Raw genomic sequence first — 23,345 nt, 5'->3', positions numbered from 1 at the left:
ATGACGATTGCAGTGGCGTTTGTAATTATATGGGAGCAAGTTTCGCTCAAAAAGCGGCTTAAAGGGCCCCTGCCCACCCCATAATCCCAAACACTCTCTACCTCACTTTGAGCGAGCCTCCTCTCCTTCCATTCCCTCCTCGAAATTTTTCTCTCCCGCTCCTCGTCGAGTAGGCTCGGCAAGGCAAAATGACCCCTTCGTTCTTCGGTGTAAGCCGGAGGCGTGTCGTCTGTGGAGTGCGTCACAGGGCGACGTCATGGCCCCGCCTTCAATAGAATTCTTTTCTTGGTTTTTGCATTTTCTCCGCTCACTGAACGATCGAGAGGCGCGATCGGCTCGACCACCTAGACTTGTTAGCGAGCGCATCCTTTCATACATCTGTTTGTCAATCCCAGTTAACGAGCCACCTTTTCATTTTCTTTTAGGCCTCCCCACCGTTTCACGAGCGGAGGGGCGGAAGTCGGTTGTGTTCGAAACACACGGCGAAGCGCGGACCCGGCAACCGCCGTTTGCTTTTCTCCATGCTTGTTTGTGTTCTGTGTGTTTGTGTCTTTTCTCCGCTCCAAAGCATATGTCATTCATTGGAGTCAAGGCGTACGCAAGATGCACGAAAGATAAGCGGTGTGTGTGCGGAGCGGTCAAGTGGGCGAGCGAGGGAAAGGCTCTGCTGCACTAGTAATTAAAACCTTGTTTTGGAGGGCTTGCATAGAAGAAAAAAATCTGAGAAGGGAGCGCGTACGCAGAGCGTCTCGTGAGGTGATCACGGCGGGGGAAGGGGGCGGGGGGCGAACCAACTCCCTCAGTTTTACTATTTTTTACTTTTTATGGCTAGGGTTCAAGGCTGTCGCCGCACGCTCCCTCCGCAGTTTTTTTTTTGTTCCTTCATGCGGGTTTGTAAGCATGAGCCAGAACAGAAGGCGCTGCGGAAAGCCTTGTGCAGACGACGCGACGCCAAGGCTACGCCCAACCTTCTCCCGTCAGTCAGAACGATGCACCAATGGATTGCCTTCAGCCAAAGTAGCCCCCCTTGACGTCAGCGGGGTTCAGAGTAGTGGGCCGGGCCCGTTTTTGTTGAAGGAAAGAACGAGCGGGCTTTGATTTGAATTTTCGCAGCTTTTCGGGGCGCGCATGGCTCTAGTATGTTGCAGAGGTTATCTTCGATGCCTCATCTATGCAGTGGGCTTGTTTTTCAAAAATGTCCGGACCCTGGGCAGTGGCCCTTTAAGACCACCTATCACTGCAGCCTTGCGTATTTTCGGAAAAAAAAAAATCTTTTACCATCAACCTATGTTACTTGTCGCCATGCTTCTTATCATATAAAATATATTTTTTCGCAGGGAGGCTGTGACTGTTGGTTTCTTCCAAGGTGTTTTCGACCTTCAGGCAACGTAACCTCTGTATTAAAGGTAACCAAACGAAAGCGCCAGTTCTCATTCGTGGAAGATTCAGTGTAACCTACATCCTCCCCACAGAGCTAGACTTCGTAACAACTGATGCGTGGTTCGAAAGTTATAAGTACATCATGAAGTTAAGGACGCTCAACGTTGTGTTTGTCAGCGAAGCCGACAGAATAATCACTGTGACCAGAAAGGTTATCTTGGAAGTCAATGAAGACCTTACTCCTCGGATTCGAGGATATTACAGTTTTTTTTTTTCGGGAAATTCACTGCTATCCGAGGAGAGAGTACACCGGAGTAGGCTCCAAATTTCCTCTTTTTTATGAATGCGGCTGAAGCTGTGAAATATCTTGGAAACACTGTCTAATGATAAATTTTTGGTCATTAATATATTTCTGGGGCTCTGAGGAGGAGGAGGAGGAAGAAGAGGAAAGGCAGGGAGCTTAGCCGGAAGAGTTTTACTGGGGCCAAGGGGCTCACAAGGAAAGTTTAGCGAGCCACACTTCTCTTCCCAATGCTGCACAGACTGACAAACGAACCTGCGCAGCACAAATGGCACACTGTAATGCTTTCTTTCGCTGTCTCAAAAAATCTCCTGTCATTTTTACTTATATTGAAGGCAGGTGCACAGTTACGGAGCAGTAGTTTATTTGTTTTCTTTTGTCACTTGGATCTGTTAACGAAATCATTCAAATACCACAAGGAGTAAATGTAATTTATGGAACGGAGCGCTATGGTGTTGATGCTATATCTACGTATTGCAATAAAAACCCAGCTTCCTGAGGAGACAAACGACATAAATCAGAATGAGACAGTTTCTATTCTCCGTAAACGCACCTTACAAAGAACAGGAGCAGCACTAAATATTGTGAGACGGGAAACAGAGCGCAGGATGGAGCGAGCTTTAATGGCACCCGCAAATATGGCGACCAACCCTTCAAAAAAGAAGTGATGATGATGGATATGTACCCGATGAAGAAGAAGGTCACATGTTGTGCTTACACTTTCTCCCCTCGCGTACGAAAGCGACCGGCCCGGGCGCAGGTTATAGCAGAGTAGGGCGACGGGCGAAGGGTTTTAGGCAGGAAACATGAGCAATCTCAGCACCTCGGCAACGACGATCATTAACAGGATGAGCAGGGGCAACTCGATAGTTCACCGGGGACGTTTGTTCGAGTACAGTATACGGACCAATATAACGGTTCAAGAATTTTTCACACAATCCCGGGGTACGCACTGGAGTCCACAGCAGTACCTCATCACCGGGGTGAAAAAATATGGCACGGTGGGAGAAATCATAGGTGCTTTTCCGGGAGGCTTGGGAGGCGTCGGTATTCAGGCGGGCAATGGTACGGCAGCAGGTAAGACGAGAAGTAAACTGTTCGTGAGAGGGTCTGGAAGAGGTTGAGGGGGCGGAGAAGAAAGACGCTTCGAGAGTGAAGGTAGGTTGACGTCCATACACAAGGAAGAATGGGGAGAAGCTGGTGGTTCTTTGCACGGCAGTATTGTATGCTAAGGTAAAGAAGAGAAGCATGGTGTCCCAGTTGGTGTGGCCGGGCTGGATGTACGTGGCTAGCATATCGGACAGCGTGCGATGAAAGCGCTCTGTGAGCCCATTGGTCTGAGGGTGATAAGCTGAAGAGGTTTTGTGCACGGTTCTGGAGGCGTGAAGAACTTCGGCAAGGATGTTGGAGAGGAAGGACTTGCCGCGGTCACTAATAAGGACACGAGGATCGAGAGCACACTCCACCACCTGTGAGACAGGAAACAGAGCGCAGGATGGAGCGAGCTTTAATGGCACGCGCAAGTATGGCGACCAACCCTTCGAAGAAGAAGATTAGCGCTAGAGGATGGATAAGTACAGATGAAGACGAAGGTCACATGTTGTGCTTACAATATGTGACCACAATATCCACTGCATAACATCTCACCTTCAGTCGAGATTGCATTTGATAACATTTTCCCATCGCGTGCCAAGCTCCAGCCCTTTCCTCTCCTTCACGGTTTGTTACAGGACCACCTAAGGTCCTTTCCTTTTCATATTCTCATTGCTACCGATGCCTCGCAGGATCGTGAAAAGGCAGGTGTGGGCATTTTTTCACCTGCATTGGGATGGTCCTTTTCTCTCCGTCTCCCTGACTTCACTCCAATTTATCTGGCCGAATTATTAGCCGTCATTCTAGCCTTACGTAAATTAGATCCTGCCGTTTCCCAAGTCATGGTTATGACGGACTCTCTATCTATTTGCTTTTCATTATCATCACCCTCTGAGTCTCGGGCATTACGCCTCTTTAAGCAGCTGATCCCGCTCCATCTAAATTCGGTGAGGTTGCTTTGGGTACCGGGTCATGTGGGCATTCAGTTAAATGAGGTTGCTGATTCATTAGCAAGGGCCTCTCTCTGTGGCCCAATAATTGCTGTCCTGCCAACCTGCGCATATACAGCTGCGGTGAGGTTTCGCAGTTACACAATATTTCAGGAATTTTCAGCCTCGGCGCTTACTTCATCTCCCGAATATAAGCACCTTCTGCACCCTTGGAGCAGCAAAGACTGGAGTTCGCGCAGACTGGAGGTCTCTTTCACGCGTTTGCGATGCCGAGTTCCTCTGCTAAATTTCTACCTTCAAAGATCTGGTCTGGCGGTTTCTCCACTGTGCCCATTTTGTGCCGAGCCTGAGACAGTGTATCACTACCTGCTGTTCTGCCGCCGATTCTCTTCTTTGAGGAGGCGCCTATTAGAAATTCCGTTTCACCAGCTGGGTCTGCCTGTGACCACTGAGGTTGTTCTTTCCTTTGGCGCTACTTCGCTTGGACGAAGCAACAGGAGTGCGCGCTGCGCAGTTCAAAAATTTCTTCTAGAAACACAGCGACTCCCATGCTAATGTAAATTTTATTTATTTATTTTTCTATTTGTTTTCATTTTTCTGATTATTAAACAGTTCATTTATTATTATTATTATTATTATTATTATTATTATTATTATTATTATTATTATTATTATTATTATTATTATTATTATTATTATTATTATTATATTTTATTTTATTTTATTTCATTTTTTATTTTTTCTGTCTCTCTTTCAGTCAATACAAAATTGAACCATTCCATATGATTCATTCAAATTTGCACATAAAGCCGTCGTCCCATCTTCGATCTCCCAGCTAACAGGACCCCTTTCGTTGCGTCGTCCAATCTGTCAGCCTATATCCTATTAATTCTCCTTTTCCTCTAAAGCTCCTAATCATTCCAACAGTTCACCGCCTGTGTCTTGGCCACTCCCCCGTAGTGGGTATGTGCCATTTTACTCGAGGCTAACCAACCAACCAACAATATTAATAAAAATCATTTACAGCATGCATGAATACCTAAGTACATTGCCGACACACAGGAAATGCAAAATCTTAGTGCACTCATAACGGCTCAGACTTTCGTGCGAAGTGCATAGTAGACGTTTAACGATTGTTAGCGAAAGCTTAGGGTAATGCCAGCAGCAAACATAGGGAGAAAAAGCCGCACATTTTTGTTAGTGTCTTCGTCTTCATGAATCCCCAAATTTTTCAAGCAGCGTGATAACAACAGTGCTCTCATATGACTCAGATCATATTCAGCTGATAAAATGCTATCATTTTTTGCGTATAACTGAAAGTACACGTGGCGAATAAGCATCTATGCAGCACTGTATTTAAATCGCGAATGCTGGAGATGGAAAAATAGATAGTTTAGGAATACGAGGTCTGTTAGAAAAGTATCCGACTTTATTTTTTGTTGCGAACACCTGATTGATATGAAACAAGCGCGCTTGCATCAGGCGGCCTTGAACCTTCATGCGCATGGACGAACTTTTTCCCGCCTGCCGATAGCGTCAGTCGCTGGGACGCAGCATTTGAGCGATGCATTGCGCAGTGCTCTCGTCGGTTTTTTATTGCAAGGAAAGTGGCGGAGTGAAAGGAGCAGTGCTACTGCATCAAATTTTGCCATAAACTAGGCGATAGCCATGTGGAAACCATTCGAAATATTCAGACTGCTTTCGGTGACGATGCTATGAGCAGCACACAGATTAAGCAGTGGTAAAATTGATTTAAAGATGGCCGCACATCGGTGGAAAACGAGCCACGCTCCAATCGGCCATCAACATGCCAAAATGACCAGGTCATTGCCGAACTGAACGCTATGGTGATGCGGGACCGTCGCGTGACTTTCCGAGAAATTGAGGAAGAGGTGGACTTGAGCAATTTCTGCGCACATTCCATTATCACCGAAGATTTGGCCATGGAGAGAGTTGCGGCGAAATTCGTGCCGAAGCTGCTCACGGTGGAGCAAAAGCCGCTTCGTGTTGAAGTCTCACAGGACATGCTGGATTCCGCAAACAGTGACCCCGACTTCATCAACATCATAATCACTGGTGACGAGTCTTGGGTGTACAGGTACGACCCGGAAACCAGATCCCAGTCTTCATAGTGGAAGCATTGCACGTCAACAAGACTTAAGAAGGCCCGCCAAGTGCGCAGCAATGTGAAAGTGATGCTGACTGCTTTCTTTCACACCCTCTGTGTGGCAGACCACGAGTACGCACTCCACAGGGTCAAACAATGACCAAAGAGTACTACAGGGATGTCCTCCGTTGCCTACGTGATGCTGTGCGGCGCAAGAACCCGGAGCTGAGGTCAACAGGAAATTGGCGCTACCATCGCGACAATGCTCCTGCACATTCCTCGCACTCGATTCAGATTTTTTGGCGAAAAACCGGACTCCTGTAGTTCAACAGATTCCTTACTGTCCTGATATGGCCCCTGCGATTTCTGGATAGTTCCCAAAATGAAAAGGCCATTGAAAGGAGCGCGATTTCAGACAAGGAAGAACATTACGGCTGCAACGACAGCTGAGCTAAACTCCATTCCGAAAGGCCCCTTTCGGAATACTTCCCACAATGGCAGCACCACTGGGAGAAGTGTGTGGAGTGCCAAGTAGACTACTTTGAAGGTGACTAGGTTTGCAAAGCTCCAGTTATGCAAGTTTTTTTTTCTACGGCCAAAGGTCGGATACTTTTCTAACAGACCTCGTATAATTCAGAGGATGACCTCACCGATTTTTTTTTTCTTTCTTGTTCTCCCTTTCAACTCTTGGGCAAGCGTCAAAATCTGCTCATCATTTCTTTCAGATTCACTACGAGAACTCCATATTTGACTGGTAGTCTAGTGTACGCATAAAAAACGATAGATAGTACTGGGGCGCCAGATTAATCTTCGTACGTCCCCTTTGTGCGCATGAAAGGTAGAGCAAGCTTGCTTAATGGATTGTATTGTTGTACATGGCTTCTTGACCGACCTTCCTATTCTCTCTATCCCGATTTTGCTAGGGCCTCAGAAAACCAAATTCGTATACCATTTGCATCTTATTCATGCATTTTCAATTCCTGTAAGAATTCCGTGATGTGGGGAAGACAGAGTTCTTGTCTCAAAGCTCCGATGTATTAAAACCAGATTTCAAATTGGACTTCTTTGAAGCGCAGTGTTGAAATGAGCTCGCCAACGTAGGACTGGACGCACTAAACTGTATTATTTCTTAAAGCAACACGAGCATTATAATTAGAAAGTAGTGAAAACATTTAAGAAATGAAGGTGGCTGAAGAAGTACACAACTCCTGACACAAAAAAGTGCTAGCCTTCGTATTCTTTTGAAATTCGAAAGAAAATTTCGGAGAATGTTCACGTCATACTTCTCAACCAATAAAGGTCATATTAGAAAAAACTTTTATCTCTCTGAATGTCGAGCATCTTATAATTTTTGCAGGTCTTAATCAATATTTGAAATTTACAACGCAGTTAGCCACCAAGGAACGTCTCACTTAAAATTAGTTTTCCTAATACGGCAACCTGCTAAGATTTTTCGTTGTAAAGCATCGTACCACGTGGTGAAAGCCCAGCGGTCAAAATATAATACTTTACCAGCATTAGAGATCTTCAACAGCTCAAGGGATCCAAACACAAGGGATTACTTTCGAATCCGGTTGTCCCGGCTGCGTTGAGCATGACTTACTTTGCGGTATAGGTCGTTAAAGTGGATGATAAAGAAAGCTTTCGTAACACTGCACTGGAAGTACAAAGCCCCAACTGAGATTTCTAGACACATGTCTTTTGCAGTGTGCTTTTTATTTTTCTTATCCCTTTACGCAATCTCCACATTTAGTCTTTTGCAGTGTACTTTTTGTTTTTCTTATTCCTTTACGCAATCTCCATATTTAGTTCACCTGACATTCCAGTTTCTTTCACCCAAAAAAATGCTGTAATCCAATGGGTGGCAGCACTAAGGGAACAGCTGGCCAAAAAAAGCTTTGCAAGAAGAGGCGCCGCCACGATGTCCGCTTTTAATTCTTAAAATTCGAGCGGAAAAGCCCTCGCAACTACCGAACAGACCAGGAGTGAAGGTCTTACAAGATTTAGAACTGGAATCCTTCGAAGCACACTCGTATTGAGATGAACACAGATATACGGAATCCACTGGACTATTCCCTTTTTTAGTTTTTATAATTCTTCATCTTATGACCGTTATTAGCGGTACTGAGTCATGTATTATCTAGTCTTCCAACGAGTCTGGCTTTATATTAGTTTGTGGGGTAACTTTTCTTTCAGAAGTATTACCGGAGTTCACTACTTTCCCGTTTTGTACGGGTGCAGCCAAGTCTGAAATAGCCTCATATTACTCTCGTTAAGTGGTTGTAGCATTTCAGTTGTAGAAGTTATAGATGAAAACCGTGTTTAGAAATATAGCGAGCGCACGCACCTATCGGAGATGGCCGCAGCTATCGTCTGCAGTTTCCAGACGGATGAACGGTTCTCTTTAGCACACTAATCATGCCCTTTGAGAACCCCTTTTCATGAAGAGCTCTTTATTTTGAATGAGTTTATTAGTGTGAAAATGTAGCGCATGTGACAAAATGCAACTCCACTAGAAGCTTGTGTAGGTAGAAGGAACGCCCTCCGGATAGACGGCCTTTTCGTATATAGCATATAACAATGCGCAAGCCACTAGACGTACCTTTAGCTGGGCTTCCAATTTTAACGGCTATCCAGCGCTGTTTGGGGGAGGCTTAATGTAATCAAGATATATCACTGAACTGAAACTTAGCGGGCAAGGTGACGTCACATTAATAAAATTTTAATGGTCCGGCCCCAAGTACGCACTTTTAACTAGTTCACCACAGTAATAAGCATTCTGCGTGAAATGAAGTCTACACTGTGAAGTACAACGGTGTTCTATGGAGTTCAACGTGCCAAAGCGCCTGATGCTATCAGGGATGCCAAAGAAGCAAATGACGCCACAGAAACAACTAACATATGTTAATCGCATTGAGAATAAGGAGAAAGAAATGCGCCAGCATTTTTGAAGGACAGTTGAGGGTGACTGACGCCTGACATTGCTCGCGGTTTACTGTCGGGATTGGCCAGAAAGTTGCAACATCGAATTACTTTATATCCTGAAGTTTCCAATAATTTTAATGTCCTAAAACACCTGTAAGAAAAAAAGTTCCACCTCGGTAGCTTTCCTATGTGCCATATAAAATGGATGTGTCTGACCACACGAGCGCAAATAAAAAGAGAAAAGAAGAGGATGACCGTAGATACCCCAATTGATCTGAGCGAAACGCTTACCGCTTCCCTCGAGTGGTGGTTGCTCTGATGATAGGAAATTGCACTCCTCAAAGGTGGCCGGTTGCTGGCTTTTTGCGCTGCAAATAGTAAAGGCGGCACTTTTTTAGCCTCACTTCCTTCTTGCTTGTTTTGTATATTGAGCCCTGCGGCTGCGGAATGTTTACGCTGCTGAGCGAAGTTTACAGCGAAAGCTTCTTTACGGAGACAAGCCCAGTGGATTGAAAAGTTAGCAGTTAGTATTTGGTCACGTGACCATCATGCAACTCCACAAATTCACATTCACTTGTGCGTTCACTTGACGATCGCATCACGTGACCAATGCCAGGCATGTGACTTTGCGCCCACTGCGATCTTTGCTGCAGCTGCCACGGAGTCAGTGGGCCTTAGACTTTACTCAAGCTTTCGTCACTAACAGTAGAATCGGAGCAGAAAAGCTAGAGAGCTTTAGGGTAGTTTATCGCGTCATGGAGCAAGCGGTAAACATTTGGAAATTTACTCCTCTGCAACATTTTGCTTCAGTAGGGCGACAAAGACCGGATACGTGATGTAAATCGTGGTTTTAAAGGACACCTATAGAGACTCAAAGGTCAAAATAACCACATTTCCTGATTTTCTTCTCAGTGCAATGGCTTTTCACAGTATTTTCGTAGATCAAACAAAGGGGACAGGTCAGAGATGTTCGAAGGAATGTGAGTTCACACGAGCGGCTTCCATAAAAAACACCTGATCTCTTTCAGGAAGACAGGCCCCTTGCGTAGATCAACGCGTGATGAAAATAAACACAACAAAATTCGGGGATGAAAAAAAATGCAGCGCAATTTTAAGGCCGAAACGAAGCGATAAGAGTTGAGTGCATTTTATCTCACTCTGAATTATGTATTCCCCGTAAATATCAAATTCAGCTAATAATTTGAGCCAGTACGCCTTTTTGATGAAGCCTCTGAAGAGATACTCTTGACCTGTGTGGGGAATTATATTCAGTGTTGACGTGGCTGCTCGGTATAATAAATGAGGTACCGGTGATGATTGCGCATACAATACCAAATATTTGGATATGTACGGAAATGCGATATCAAACATACTTAAATGCGTTGAGAAGGAGTTTAGTCTCACTCTTTTTTATATACAACCTATTCGATTTTCCTCTCTTTTGGATAAGAGTTTATCTATATAACAACGCCGCCTCACTAAGTTTCATAGTTTTAGCGCTGTTCACGTCTAGAATGAGCCTTCCATTGTGACTTGAGGTGGTACGTGCGTTATCTTGCGTTGCCCAGTGCCGAAATTTCGCACCTAGTGTTTTACAGCATTTAGTTAATTTGAGAAGTGTTACAACGCGATAAGACACAGCCCGTACAGTACGCTGCTGTTGTATGGCAGCACATTGTTCTCTTTTTTTTCGTTCTTTAAGCAAAACTCTCCTGTTAATTTCACCTCCACATCATTTCGCAGGTACGCATCTGGATTACAACAATCTTCCAACAGTTCTTTAGGGCTCGTGCTAATTACAAGTTGCTGTTGTTTCACATTAATGGATTTTGGTTCCTAGGGCTCATGGAGTGAATTCTTAAAAAAGGAAATCGTAGCAGTGGCGGGAATTTCCTAGCGAGTAGGGATTTTGCTGCCTCAAATAGTGTGCTTTATGAATATTTACTTCGCAATTTCGGAAATTTTCGAATCCTCAGTGCACAGTAGCTTGCTGAGAAAGTCGCAATGCTCCTCCTCTTGAATAAAATCAAATTCATAAAGTTTAGCCTGTTTTGAAGATCTCTGTACTCCAGAAAATGTTCGAACAGCAGATGAAAGGGGTGGAGTCCAGCTGTTTTCAAGATCTTCCAGGCAGTTGATTCGGGCACTGCAGCCTTTAAGCTCACACTACTCACGCTAGCATGTGGATTAGTCGCCAAGAAATACGAAATGTTGCAGGGCAAAATCCGCAGAGAAGAAACCTAGCAGGAAAGTAGGCCGCCTACTTCACGTGACCGTGCGACGCGATCACAACCTCCCCACCGGATTGTTCATTAAGCATTGTTCGTTAACGAATTAATCTCCATTCTCGACCTTAACATGCCAGCTGACGCCCGGTTCTTAGATTCTGAAAAGGCTTCGACAAAGTTCCTCATAAAAGGCTTTTTCTAAAACTTTCACTCCTAAATCTTAATTGCGTTGTTTTGCAATGGATTCAGAACTTTCTTACTAACCCACAGCTGTTTGGTTTGGCTAATTAGCGCACATTCTCTAATGCTTCTTTTACATCTGGTGTACCCTAAGGTACCGCACTAGGGCGCCTTCTCTTTTTATTTCTATTATAACTTACCAAATAACTTATGTTCTAACGTGCGCATGTCTGCGGATCACTGCGTTATTTACCGCTAATGACCAACAGCAGTGACCTTCAGCTCACACAATCTCACACTGAATGCCTAAGAACCAGTGTAACCAATGGCTAATGGCTTTAAACGTTAAGGAAACATCTCTAATATTCTTCCATCGGTGTCAGACCGAACTAACTTCAAACTACTTATTTCTGATTCCGAAATCACTGCTGTGACGGAATATTTATACTTGGGTGCTCTTGTGATCTTTACCCGTGATCTTTACTGGTCACATAACGCAAATCATTAACGATCATAATCGCGTTTTCGGTTATATTTGCTCAACCCTTCACGTAGCATGCCTATCAGTGAAGTTATTGCTTTATTTAACTTTTATTTTTCCCAAACTGGAATTCCCATGCGCTCTTTGGGACCCTAATCAAAGTCACCTTTCTAACTTACTAGAAGCAATACAAAACGGTGCAGTAAGATTCATCCACTTGGCCTACACCTATCACGTAAGTTTTATTGCACTAAAACTTGATGCTCATCTTACAAACTTAGCAGACCGCCGTACTATTGCAAGATTATGCCTTTTCATAAATTTTGCTATCGTACCATGACCAAGTCCGTTATCAGCCCTGCCAACCGCATCTACAGCTGCACGAATGATCAACGCAGCTTATCATCCCCCTGCCCGGACATGTGCTCATCTGTCATCACTTTTTGTCTGCCCTGCAAAGGACTGGAATGACCTGCCCAACGCTGTCGTATTTCATCCCGACCAATCATCATTCAGATCATCCATCAAATCGTCTGTGCGCCATGAACTACACTCCCTCACGTAGCACCCCTTTAATGGGGCCGTTAAGGTTGTAAAACTAAAAAATAAATTTGTTTGGCCTCTCCATGGGAAGTTGCGTTCAGGAATGCTTCTCGTTTTTTTGAGGCTTAGTCCTGATTGGGCACAAAGCTGGAAAGTACCGTATATAAAACCCGAGCAGGCAAGCATCAGCCTCTAGAAGCGTAGTCGGGGGCGTCCTTCTAATCTCAACGTTGAATACGATTTCGATGTACTCTGCTGGAGAATAGCGGTCAGGAAGCGCATTCAACTCCAGAGCAGCACGCACATGTTCCACGGGAAACTCTTGCGCAACGATGTAGAGAACTGTGTCTCTCCCTCACGTAATCATGCTTTCATAACCACATGGAGCTTCAGATGAGGAAAGACAAAGATTGTTCCTGCAGATGAGGTAACTTCCTTTTGCACCACGCTATGGCAGACCCGCCATTCATTGGCCAATACTAAGTCGTTCGCCCACTCCGAGATCACGAGTGACATTCATCCGATCCGCAACTCTTGCGTGCATGTCGAAACACCCGCTGTGCTGGCCACCTTCTCTCATGCAGCCCACGGAGTCATGCATATGTTTTTATTTCCCCCCTGCCTGAAAAAGGCCTTCCGGAGGTTGTACCGAGAGTCTGTGGATAGCCTTAGTGCGGCGCCGGAGGGCATGCACGCAACTGACAACGCCTACGCTGCTTCGTTTTTAGGCCTTCGTTTTTGGCAGGACTCCTTTCTTTTTGCGACTCCCGCTGCTGAGCAGCAGCAGAGTTGCGATCGATTCCATTGGAGATGTAATAACTTGCGTGTTCTGGCGAAGAAGCCTTGGCCGCCTTGAGGGCTGCTTTCTCGCGTGTTAAGGAGTAATCGCATTTAGAGACTAAGGAGGAAACGAACAAGAACAACGAAGACTTGGTAACGATCACACAAACAACCTAAATTGAAGAACATAAATATACTTAGGCGTGCTATTGGTAAGCAGTTCAGGTTATAGCGTCTGGAGTATTAGCGCACAGATGGCCAAAATTAAAGAAAACATAATTGATGAAAAGGATGAAATAAGTCGGTGATCGCATATAAAGCCTGTCTATATACAACTTGTTATACCTAAGACTGTAAATAATATTTAAAAATAGGCTTTTTGAGTTAGAAGAGCGCCCTTTTTGTCATAGCTGTGTCAGCGATGTAGTACATCAGAGACTTTACAAGGTGTGCTAACTAGAAGAATACTTAAATCATAGTGATTAGTTAACTTGTTAACTATTACTGCTGGGCTCTTACTTTTTGATAGGCGTGTAGCCATCGTAATATCCATATCAGTCTTTATAATTTAGAAAACGCGGTTACTTTCAGCGCTGTGGGCCAACAAATTTTGTCTACGTCGCGCCAAAAGAGACGTGTTTTGAGAAGCTTGCATGCAAAGAAACCACTCCAGTGCACGTAACTCATCGAAATGGCCGGAACTTGTTGGGAAACAGCGCCGATGGTAATCGAGTTTTTGAAATTCTAAAAACTGATATGGATGCTACAGACGATGGACTACGCGCGACTATATAATTAAGAGCCTAACAATATTAGTTAAAATGTAATGATAAAATATAAGTTAATCAGTCTGCTAGTTAGCACGTCTTATCTTCTTTCTGGTGTACTGAACCGCTGGCTGTGCTATGCTGAAAAAAGCGCGCTTCTAACTCAGACAGCCTGTTTTTTTTTGAAAAAATGTGTCCAACATTAGGAAAAACACCCTGTATATTTATGCGGCACGTGCACTATTTTACCCGTGTTGCGGAGGTTCTTGCGGCATTTGCACAGCACCTACACTTGCTAATGACGGCGAGTTTTATGGCTGCATGGCTCTATTTCTCATTTTCTGCTTAGTTCGGGGATCTTCACAGCGAAAGAGTTCCAGAAGAGCTCAGCCTTAATATTGTGAACGCCTCGGAAGTGCAGCGCCGCGTTGCGCTGGAGTGTTCGCCTTTTAAGAATTTAGCCTCGCCTGACCTGAAATCACACACACCTAAAATCGGGCGCACATCATGCTCCTATGTAAGCCTAGATTTTGTTTTGTTTTCTGTACTTCTGTTAAAATCTAATTCCGTTAATTTCGCTCGTTACATGGCACACATTATTTGACATCACTACTTCAAAGAAAATGCTTGCTTTCGAGCGTGCCGAAATTTTTAACCCGCTCTCTTGGCCTGCGCCAGTTGTGCAAGCAACAGTGTATTAGCGAGCGTAACGGCACATGGTACCCGTTGTGAAGCAAATGTGAGGCTATAGACAGAATGAGAATGCAGCCGGTTAGCTTCATTATTGATCTTGTCGTGCCGTACTTAACATACATATAAAACCTAGTCTTGTCTGTCGGTGTATTTCTTGAGCAATAAATGAATGATCAAGTGACAATTGTGTACATAAGTGGAAAGAAAGATAACATAGAAAATTATAGGCCTATCTCAAAGTTATCAATACTTTTAAATTCTGTGGAAAAAATAATATTCAAAGGACTCACTTCTTTGACGCAAACTGTTATTTTACCATCGCAGTATGGTTTCCGGAAAGGCCGATCTACTGAAACAACTCTACTTCATCCAAAAGATTTCATTTTTGTAATGCGGAAGCAACAAAACTAATCTTAGGCGTCTTTGTTAATTTTTCCACGGTGTTCCGAGTATCCTACCTACGCCGACGCTTAGCCAATTTCAAGAAAGTGGTTTATGTGGACGCCGCAGCATACCCGGACCGTGATAAGTACACAGTGGCGGCAGTGGACGACCGCTTCTCCAATCTATTCACTGCTTCTGTAAGAGCTGAAACATCACCGCCGTGGCCATTGCCATTAGGCATTACGAGTCCCAAGGCCAAAGCGCTCATATGATAGCAGCCTCACAACACGCGTGTCGAAATTTTCTGAGAGGCCGAGTTCCCAAGCACGTCACCTTGCTTGTGGGCACTACACCCCTCACCAAGCACCACCAGATTACCTGTACCCCAGGTCACGTGGGACTGGAAGGAAACGAGAGGGCACATTCTCTAGCTCCCGGCATCATCAACCGAGTGGAGCCACAAACCATGCCTGCTCTTACCCCTCTACCTTCCAGGTATAGCAAACGCCTCGAATTTCAGCGTCTTCAAAAGAAAAACTTCGCCCACCTCATAGGAAATTAAACACCCCCGGTGCCGTCCCTTGACGGCAGATACAGACGAACACACTTCAAAACCTCCATAGACTACATCTCATACACCCAACATTATACTTCGACACCTGTACTGGGTGCCCGGCCCGCTGTACGCGGTTCCACATTACGGCGTCCCTCATAGCCTGAGTCGCTTTGGGACGTTAAACCCCATAAACCAACGAACATTTCGTGGCAATGCGGGACCAAACCAAACACTCTGCAGACGGAAAACGCGTATTTTGAGCGGTGGGAGGCGCTGCTGACCAGCGATAACCTGGGAGACACACAGGCCCTCATAGAACAGGTCCGCAGGACAGCTGACGCCAGTGGAGCCCTGGAATGAGGACCCCATAGAAAAGCTCGCACAACTCCCCTTTACTTTATTTAAGTTTTCCCCCTCATCCTCTTTTTCCATGAGGTTGGAAAGACTCAATTATATTATCTTACTACTAAAACTGTCTTGCCACAGTGTTCGTGGAGTTGCTGTTAGTCTGGTTAAAAGCTTTGTGACAAATCAACATCACACAACCTGTATTAACAATGAAATATCCTCTCTACAAAAAAATAACACGGCGTGCCTCAGGGGGTATTCTTCGCCCGTTGTATTTTAATGTTACACCCCAATGACCTTGTATCTCTAGACAACACCTTAAACTATATTATTTATGCCAACGGCGCAAGCACATTCCTTACAGGAATAAATGCAAATGACCTTGTCGAAACGTACAACATATTTTTGGACAGATTTGGGGACTGGTCAAGCTGAAACAGTCTACGAATACACTGCCTGAAATCAAAGGTGGTTCTCTTCCAAACTAAACAAGGAAATTTTCTTCCGAATCTCTTGAAATGCATTAATCCCTTAACATAACTTTTTTCTTCAGCTAAAACCCTGGGTTTCATTTTCATGAAAATGTGTGATGGGTTTTCCCACTGATCGCATACAAACTAAACTATGCAAAATCACTAGGTTTATTAAGAAAAGTACACCACTTTTTGGATGTACCACAAAAGCTCATACTCAACAACACATTTTCTCGCATCTCATTTGCATTACTGTCATTTGGTTTGGGGCAATGGTAACAAAAAGTCAGGCAGCAGATTGGTTACGCTAGAAAATAAAACGATATGAACAGTCGAAAACTGCTCTTACAATTCCCGCACTTCTGATCCATTCCTCCATTTCAAGGCTGCAAAGTTTTCCACCCTCTTGAGGATCAGCTACTGGCTTCCTTGAAATCATAAATCCAGAAAAATAGACCAACATTATGGGCTACTGTGAAGTTCTGCTATCCAAGCCCGCACTTTTTTTAGGCGTTTATTGGCTCCCCTGAGCGCAAAACAGGTTTCAGCAAAAAAAAAGTGCATTTAGTTGCAAATAAAAAGTTTTGGAATTTAGTTGTTTCCTTTCTTTCTCTATATTAACCTTTTTATTATGAAGCTTCAATTAACTTCTACCCTGCCAATCTCTGAAAGAGTGTCTATTCTGCAGTGTCCCCTTTGAAATGGTGTCTCATTTCCGGAATACATTTAAGAGAGTGAGCATCTAGAAAAAGGAAGAAACGCCGAAAAGAAGAGCAACCACCAAGTGTTATAATAGGCTAAATATCAGCGAAAAATAAACGCTAAAATTTATCGTGACAGGCAACACGAATCCATTAAAATTTCTTATACGCGGAGCAGGTCGTGCTGCTCTTTTACAGAAATGTTGGAGACGACAGACTGCAGAGTTTGAAAATGCAACCATCGCTCGATTTGTAGTAGTACAGCTTCCTAAGCACAGTAAATTGCCAGAAGAAAAAAAAATCGCGAAAGCATTCTCTTCTACTCATGGCACAACGGCCACAGAGAGGAAAGAGTACATTAGCCCAGATGCGTATGAACAGAAACGTACCTTTAAAACACGATGGCTACAAGTTTCAGCCATGGGACTCAGACGACAAGCCGTCTACATCAATACATTTCTCTGCTAAAGGGCTGCGGGAGCTGCCCAAACAGTGTAGTTTAAAACAATAGGCACAACAGGCTCTGCCGTTCAAAAGAATACTGAGAGCAGCACACGGTGGCTGGGGGATGGCTTCGCAAATTGGTTGAATAGGCTTTGCGTTCTGACAATAGAATTAAACGGGAAAGCCAAAAATGTGTGCGCTTTGCATTGCAAAATGCCTCTTAAACACCATCGTTAGTCGCAGATCTGACCGTGTTCCATAAGGATGAGCTGCATCGTAAAAATTATAATTTGTATTTCAACAGAACAGTTCGTTCACATTTTATTAAGACACTTGTATCTTAATCGCCAATGTTATCAAACCTGCTTTCCAATTCAGGAATATATTCGACTCCTCCACCAACTCTTCTCTGCCTTGGTGTGATGAGGAGTTCGTATTTATTTAAACAACCTGCAGCCTGCTGCGTATGAAGGCATGGTAATCACGAACGATACCTGTGCAGTAAAGTTTCATTGCTCAGGTACCCATGAAGGCTCATTTCTGAAATTACTAATAAACAAAGCTTAAAGACGAGCCACGGAGTTGATGAGCTCTGAAACGAGACATTAAAACCCTCACCGTATTAAGGAAGTACCAAGCCATTACTGTGAGATGCCGGTTCATAGCAGCGTCCAGAATTTACGTGATTATGCTTGTAATGGCAGGTGGCATGTTTTATCAAAGTATATGAAAAGAATACTTGTGCAAGTGCACCCTTTGATGAGGCAGTGGCAAAGTATTAATAGGTCTGTTTTATGCTTCAAAATGTGAAATTGCACATTTGCGCAGGTAGTCCCTAGTTAAAGTAAGTGCACCGAAGTGAAAATTTTTATTACGCTCGGCATTTCAGACTACTGCTGGAGATATCAGTGCGAGTGTCCACCCGAGCACTGAGCAATTGCCTGGTTGCGTTAAGTATGGTACAGTCAGTATGTCATAAAAGATACGTTTGTTGCGTCGTATGGAACCGCTACCGTAAAGGGTGTGCAAAGAACCCTACTCATTGCTACAGTCATCAATCGAAAGTCAGGACGGGATGCTTTTTTAGTGCGAAAGCACTATCCCAATGAGTTCCCGAGCAAGATCTTGCGATGTTTGTATCCTTCCGGTGTTTGTTGATTTATGCCCAGTGAATACAGTAATAAAAAATAAATAATATAAATATACGTGACCGGGATTCAAACGCTTGGTGGTCCGAAGAGATCAGCTTCGAAGAGATCAGCTGCGATAGCACTAGGCTATCGCAGCACCCAAACACCCCTCGTCTTCAACTGCAACACACACTCGCGCTGTGTTTTGCGCACATCGTCTACTACATCAAGTAGCACTACTATCAAACTAATATTCCTGGTTTGAGCTATGTGGTGGTAGTGACCGAGAGGTGTGCGCTGCATGCGTTGGCCTGGACAACGCAGTCGCAGAAGCATGGCGCTAGAGAAATCAGCGTGGGCATTGACAACATTGCTGCAGAAACGCGATAATTGTGCTTGGGTCGCCGGTGCACATTGCGTAAATGGGTACTGATGAAAAAGTTGAAGACGCGCATAACTGGCGGCTGAGATTAATGGACACCTGTATCGCGTTTTCAGGTAGATGGCAGTGGGGTCCCCCTTGAAGACTTAGCTTTCGCCCAATATTCAGTGTTTAACAATGCTGTACCACCCGCAATGATTTTCTTGTGTTTTGCGCTCAGTTGTGCCTTTCGCTTTTTATTTTTGTTGCGTGCGCTTAGTGGACTGTGTGCTGAGCTTTCATATCATCGCGAGCCTGTAATCGTTTTACTTACGTCGTCTGCCCCTATTCGTTTAAGGTGTATAGAGTTTTGCCGACGCCCACCTCCCTCGCCCTCCTCGCTCTTAGATAATTGAAGGTTTACTTAGCTGGGACTCATTCTCAGCTCCCGTGAAACCCTAATGAAGTGGACGCTACTGTACTGACCTTTAGTTTACGGAAATCGCCTAGCCCTTATTGTAATCAGTACTTCATACTGCCCGTGAATGCAGGTTTGGTAAAACAAGCATCATGTAAAGCAGAGTTACTGCCTCAATTTTAAAACCCATGTTTCTTAAAGTAGAGTTAGTTCTTGGGCTAGTTGGTATTCTTGATTTAAACTTATAGTTATGCAGCGTAACTTAAGAAAAAAAGCAGGAATAAAAGAAGCAGAACGAGAAGAAGGACGAACACAGCGCTGTGTTTGTCCTTCTTCTCTTCCTGCTTCTTTTCTAGACCGTGTGACGTTGCGCTGAAAAAATATGATTCTTAAAGTAATATAAAGTAACTGTTTATACGTTGCTTTACGGTAATTCATGTCGCCTAACTGTTGACTTGAATTTTATCGCGATAGCATTATGGGTTTCGTTTCAGAGAGAATCTGGCATCATCGTTGGCGCCCTTGGCTGCCACCGAAAAACTCACGGATGGATGGATGGATGGATGGATGGATGGATGGATGGATGGATGGATGGATGGATGGATGGATGGATGGATGGATGGATGGATGGATGGATGGATGGATGGATGGATGGATGGATGGATGGATGGATGGATGGATGGATGGATGGATGGATGGATGGATGGATGGATGGATGGATGGATGGATGGATGGATGGATGGATGGATGGATGGATGGGTGGGTGGGTGGGTGGGTGGGTGGATGGGTGCATGGGTGGGTGGGTGGGTGGGTGGATGGATGGGTGGATGGGTGGGTGGGGGGATGGATGGATGGATGGATGGATGGATGGGTGGGTGGGTGGGAGGGTGGGTGGATGGATGGATGGATGGATGGATGGATGGACGGACGGACGGACGGACGGACGGACGGACGGACGGACGGACGGACGGACGGATGGATGGATGGACGGATGGATGGATGGATGGATGGATGGATGGATAGGAGCGCCCCCTTTGAAAAGGGGTGGTGGCAATTGCCACCATACACAGCTTTTCTTTCTTTATTATTTTTTGTTTACTGTGTTGGCAACTCTCATTAAGATTGGCCACCATCTTTACCTACGGTTTCCTACAATTCTAACCTTATGCCACATCTCTGCTTTTCAGCGATCAATCCTCCAACCGATTTTTGCTAACTTCCAATGCAGATTTATTTACATGACCATTGTTATCTTTAAACCCTAGGGCTTCAAGAAGAGTGACTGTGCCTGCATCGAGATCCGGATGGATACCATCACATTTTAGTATGAGGTGTTCAATTGTTTCCACAGATCTACCACACACTGCACATACGTCATCTTCTTCGTTAAATTTCTTTTTGTAGCTGCGCGTTCTAAGACACCCTGACCTAGCTTCAAAAAGTAGGACACTGCCTCTTGAGTTATCTAAAAATATTCTTTCCTGATCTTCCTTTTGCAGTATCGATATAGTTCTGCACTATGTTTCTTTTCCATTGAATTCATCCAATTCTTAACTTCCGCGTTTATAACTGTCGTTTAATGCTCTTTCTTTCTCCGTCCTCATGACCGGTATACTTACTGGTTAGTTTTCTAGTTCTTTTCCGCCACTGTGAGTCAACGCTCTTTCTGTACAAATATTTAAATACCATAGCTGCCCACCTGTTATCGTCCAATTTTTGCTTACCCGAAAGACGTGGGTTCGATCCCTCAGCGTTCTTCACGAAAAATCCACAGAAGCGCCACCTAGCGGGCAGGTGACCTCGTGAACCTGCCGGCCGAACTGTGAACTAACTTCCCACCGTGACAGGTGGCTGCTCATTTCATGACTGCACCCCGCCGTGGTGGCTCAATGGATACGGCGCTCGGCTGCTGGCCCGAAAGACGCGGGTTCGATCCCGGCCACGGTGGCTGAATTTCGATGAAGGCGTAATTCTAGAGGCCCTAGTACTGTGCGATGTTAGTGCCCGTTAAAGAACCCCAGGTGGTCGAAATTTCCGGAGCCCTTCACGACGGCGTCCCTCATAGCCCGAGTTGCTTTGGGACGTTAAACCCCAATAAACCAAACCAATTTCATGACTGCACATGAAACGCTGATCGGGAAATTGGGCTTCACAAGCCCCACCGGTGGCTATACCTGACATCGCGAGAAAGTGGCGCATGGCAGAAGCACTGCACCACTACACCAGGCGTTGTATACTGACCTAGTCTGGGAATGGAAAGCAGAGGATGACCGATTCCCTTCACGCTATCTCGTCATATCCTTGAGGCAGAGTTTAAGTGTACCCTTCGGATTGTTTCTTGTGATTCTTGAGATTTCAGATTTTACGGTTGTTTTATATTCGGTTCGTTGTAATTTTCCGACTAAGAACTCTCATAAAACAACTTCAGTAAATATTTTTTTTTGTGATGTTTGCTGCCTTTCGCCTTTCAAGGTAAGTCGCAGTAACTGCTGTGATATAGACTCTAAATAATGATAAACAGAATAAAAATGCAATTTGGTTTCGTATTATCGGCTTCCAAAAGTCAGCCACCTCCTAGCTTTACTGCAATAGCAGTAATAATTAAAAGAGTCACTTTTTCTACACATGCACTATGTCAGTGTTCAAATCTAACACTTCGAAAAGCCTTAGGCATCGTGTTCTGGGTGTAATATACATGGCATGAAGCCGAAAATAACATGAAAAAAGCAAGAAGCTTGGAAGACTTGCATGCAGCAACGGGAGGTGCCTATGTAAAGAGTACCGTCTTGCATTGCTTCCCACGAGACTATAGCTAGAAGCTTGGTGGATCACTGCTGTCAAGATTCGCACTTTCACGCCTATGACAATAGTGTCCAACACAAATCACTGCCATGGCGATGACGGCCATCAGAGCTTCTCTATGCTTTCCATCGGGTGCATGTCACTGTAAGAACACTTGTTCATCAAATTGCTTTGGAAACGCGCAGAGAGCGTCAAAATCGTTTATGACGCATATTGATGCCATAAACCCAATTTGGTGGATTGTGCTTTTCAGTGAAGATATTCAAATCGCTAGCTAGAATCCTTCAAAGAAAACACCTCGGGTCAACTTCTGTGCAGCGTGTTATAATTAACGCGCCCTTAAGGTAAGCGTGTTTTGTGCGGAAAGCGTGGTGAAGTTTTATTTTGTAACAATAATTTTAAGTGGTGCTGACAGTCTTAGTTGAAATTGAGGTTTTGCTAGTGGTCACTAGAAAAATTTCGTTAAGCAGGACCGAGTTAAAAGTATTTACCTTTTAATGTAATTGTGTACAAATGTTAAGCTGCAAATGCTAAGCCTGCGATATCTTGCAATGTATGGAGTAGAGGAAGCCATGGAACTGAAAGCAGTCTATGGCTACGTTCTACAGGGTGGCTCACGATCCTGAAATTCTTCGCAAATAATCTTTTATTTTGCAGCATTGTGATGAATCACGGACTCAGTGCTCTCGCTTGGCTAGCTTTCTCAACGTAATCTGGTCCACTCTGAGAGCCACCTCGCAGGGGCACCTGCCTATGCAGATGTTGGTTAGTTGCGACACCACGGGTAACTGATCATCCGCAGGGAAATTCCCGCAGGGGTATAATGGTGAGGAGTGCGTCCCCAAGGAGAGAGCACCCGCGCTTGGCCGTGCGTGGCTCAGCCGTGTCCGGGGCAGAAGGGATCGCAGTGGTTGAGCCGATGAGGAATGTTTGGACCTTTAAGCCCCGTCGGCGGAGGCAACACACCACTTTTACTGCCGCTTCCTGTAGACTGCACTTCCGGCCTTACCCGACGGGGGGACGGGGGGAAACCGGCAGTCGCCTTTTCCTGTCCTCAACGTCATCTTTCATTTTCTTGTTTCTTTCACACAACTTTCCTTTCTCCTCCTTCCTTCTTTGTTTTTTCTTCTTTCCTGGCGGCTAGGATTAAACTTGCGTGGCGGGCTACCCTGCGTTTTCTCATATTGGGTTGTAGTTGCGGTGTACAGCTGGAGTGGGCATGGCTTGCTTTCAACTTCCTGTACCGTCCACTCGTTGGGCTCCATGGTCGGTGGCTGGCACCGTGGCCGAAGCATGCTTTT

The sequence above is a fragment of the Amblyomma mixtum genome, chromosome 1 (assembly GCF_055824585.1).
Source record: "Amblyomma mixtum isolate Tamu chromosome 1, ASM5582458v1, whole genome shotgun sequence".
NCBI lineage: Eukaryota > Metazoa > Arthropoda > Arachnida > Ixodida > Ixodidae > Amblyomma > Amblyomma mixtum.
The sequence above is the reverse complement of the archived record's forward strand: the minus strand, read 5'-3'. Positions refer to the sequence as shown.